Source organism: Ictidomys tridecemlineatus, chromosome X, assembly GCF_052094955.1.
Source record: "Ictidomys tridecemlineatus isolate mIctTri1 chromosome X, mIctTri1.hap1, whole genome shotgun sequence".
Lineage (NCBI taxonomy): Eukaryota > Metazoa > Chordata > Mammalia > Rodentia > Sciuridae > Ictidomys > Ictidomys tridecemlineatus.
Window position 1 is genome coordinate 67,058,547 of NC_135493.1, and position 3,413 is coordinate 67,061,959.

The 3,413-nt window shown below is 36.3% G+C and overlaps 1 pseudogene; it reads left to right on the forward strand.

The window, feature by feature from the left end:
* The first annotated feature begins 1,106 nt into the window (after positions 1–1,106).
* On the forward strand, positions 1,107–2,767 carry LOC101960785 (lysophosphatidic acid receptor 1 pseudogene; annotated as a pseudogene).
* Positions 2,768–3,413: the final 646 nt, after the last annotated feature.

Sequence of the window (3,413 nt, forward strand, 5' to 3'; positions counted from 1 at the left end):
AGATTCCAAGTTTTCACCATTATGAATAATGCTTCAGGAAATAGCCTTGTATATCTTTAAGTGTTTGTCCAGTTATTCAGTTATTTCCTGACTATAAATACCTAGGAGTCAAAATACAAGGACAAAGAATATGGGCACTGAAAAACTATTAAATGGAAAATACATACATATGTACATACATATATAGGTTGACCAAGATTTAAATCATACAAAAATATACACAATAAAAAATAAATCTCCCTCTTACCCCATACTTTTCAAGTCACTCATTGTTTTATATATAAATTATAGCATAATATACATATAAATTTGCATTTTTTCTTTGCTTACTATGTCTTGGACATATTTCCCTGTCAGTATAGATGTCTTATTTTTATTTTATTTTGCATATTAAAAATGAACAATGAGGGCCTGGGGTTGTGGCTTAATGATAAAGTGCTTGCCTAACATGCGTGAGGCACTGGGTTCGATCCCTGGCACCACATAAAAATAAAAAAAATAATAAAATAAAGATATTGTGTCAATTTACAACTAAAAAAATGAATAATGAATCTTGAAGACATTATTTTAAGTGAAATAAGCCAGATACAAAAGGAAAAATATCATGATTCTTCTTATATGAAATACCTAGTCATTAAAGTCATAGAAATAGAAAGTAGAAGAGTAGTTACCAGAGGTTGGGAGGATAGAAATTGGAGACTTATTGTTTAATGGGTACAGGTTTCAGTTTAGAATGATGAAAAATTTTTGGAGACGTGATGGTGATGGTTGAACAACAATGTCAACATACTTACTGCCACTGACCTATACACTTAAAAATATTTAAAATGGGGATTTAGGCTATAGTTCAGTAGTAGATGAATTTTCTAGTATGTGAGAGATCCTGGGTTCAATTCCCAGGTGTATAGAAAAAGTGGTTAAATGGGGCTGGGAACATGGCTCAGTAGTAGAGCACTTGCCTACTATGAACAAAGCCTTGGGTTCACTTCCCAAAACCAAGAAAAATTAATGGTCAAAGGCAGAAGACAGGGACTTATGCGAGCCACCCAATTAATTGTTGAGCTTCCACCATATACTGGAGGACAGTAGAAAACGAGACATGTAAGCCCCCCTCTGACATGGAGTTTCCATTTGACCTGAAGTTTGTTTGAAATTCCTTCAAGTAGAGGGTCCACAGTTTCTCCTAGTATGACTCTGATCTGGTTAGCAACTACAGAAAAAAATATGAATAATGAACCTACAGAATTGGCTCCTGTGTGTGGCACTATAGTGCTGAAGCATGATCACTTCCCACAACCACAGAGCTATCATGGCTGCTGCATCTACTTCTACTCCCTGTAATTTTACAGTTTCAGTTCATAGCCATGAATCAACCATGGCGTTTCCACAATGAGTCTATCGCCTTCTTCTATAACCAGAGTGGACAGTATGTTGCCACAGAATAGAACACAGTCAGAAAGCTGGTTTGTGTCTTCATCATGTTGGCCAACCTACTCATCATGGTGGTAATCTACATCAATTGCTGCTTCCATTTCCTATTTATTACTTTAATGGTTAATTTGGCTGCTGCAGATTTCTTTGCTTGGTTGGTCTACTTCCATGTAATGTTTAACACAGGTCTTAATACCATTACCACATGGCTCCTCCATCAAAGCCTCATTGACACCATCCTGATAGCATCTGTGGCCAACTTACTGGCTATTTCAGTCAATGAACACATTACAGTTTTCTGCATGCAGCTCCATCTACAGATGAGCAACTGGCAGGTTATGGTGTCATTATAGTCATCTGGTCTATGGTCATTGTTATGGGTGCTATACCCAATGTGCATCTGTGATATCAAAAATTGTTTCAACATGGCACCCCTCTATAATGACTCTTACTTAGTCTTCTGGGCCATTTTCATTTTGGTGATCTTTGTGGTAATGGTGGTTATCTTTGCTTACATCTTTGGGTATGTTCCCCAGAAGACTATGAGAATGTATCAGCACAGTTCTGGACCCTGGCAGAATCAGGACACCATGATGAATCTATTGAAACTGTGGTCATTAAGCTTGGTGCTTTTATCACCTGCTGGACTCCTGGATTGGTCTGGTTACTACTATATGTGTGTTATCCATAGTGTGATGTTCTGGCCTTTTCCTCCTTGCTGAATTCAATATGAACCCCACCATGTACTCCTACCAAGACAAGGAGATGAGTACCACCTTCAGACAGATCCTCTGCTGCCAGCACAGTGAGAACACCAACAGCACCATGGAAGGCTCAGATTTCTCTGCTTCCTTCTTCAAACACGCCATCTTGGCTGAAGTTCACGGCAATGACCACTCTGTGGTTTAGAAAGGAAATTAAGATGCAAAGTCAACTGTCCTTTACAGAGAGATGGACTGCCTTCCCCCAGGTAATTGCCAGGGCAAAGTGGGGAGCGAGAGAGGAGAGAAAGAAATTCTTGTACTTCAACACTAATTAATGGCAGTATTTGTTCCTAGACCCCAAGAGACTTGACATTCATTGAAAATTAGCTGACGTGACAACTTTCTTCCTGATCCTCATTCCTTTGAAAGTAGAAAGTGTAGTTCTTGTGATGGAATTGAGGAATGGACTCTGGAATGTCCATTTAAATTACACTAACTAGACTTGAAAAGATTTTCTGTGGTTTGGTGCAAGTCAGAATAAATTCTGACGAATTAAAGCCACAACTTCATTTACATACAGGCTTCTCTTTTTCTTTTTTAAGGATGCATTTCATTTAATAAACATGTTTATGTCTACCAGTATGTTTATGATGGATAAGAATAGTCTGTTAAACTACCATAATTTCATTTTCCCCTTATGTAGGAAAACTGTAAAATAAAATTAGTTTTTGTCTAAAAAGTATGCATGAAATGCATGTATGCATATGTTTTGCTTAAAAAGATAAAAGAATTTTAATTTTAAATCTTCTAGGAAATAAAAGATCCTAGTTGTGAAAACAAGTATATGGCTATGAAAGAAATAATGTTCTAATCATAACATTATATTTTTATTAAAGTGTTGTGACAAAACAAATAGGGAATATAAGTTTATTATTGAAATAATATGTACTCTAAAAAAGTCATAGAAGATGAAGCACAGTAATTTTGTGCCTGCACATTTACAATATCCAAGTACATTTTTTAAAAAATTTTTTTAGTTGTAGATAAACACAATACCTTTATTTCATTTGTTTATTTTCATGTGGTACCAGGGATCGAACCCAGTGCCTCACACATGCTAGGCAAGTGCTCTAACACTGAGCCACAACCATGGCCCCTCCAAGTACATTCTTATTGCCTGTACATCAAAGGAAATTAAAAAAATATATTTTTAGTTGTAGATGCACACAATACCTTTGTTTTATTTATTTATTTTTATGAGGTGCTGAGGATTGAACC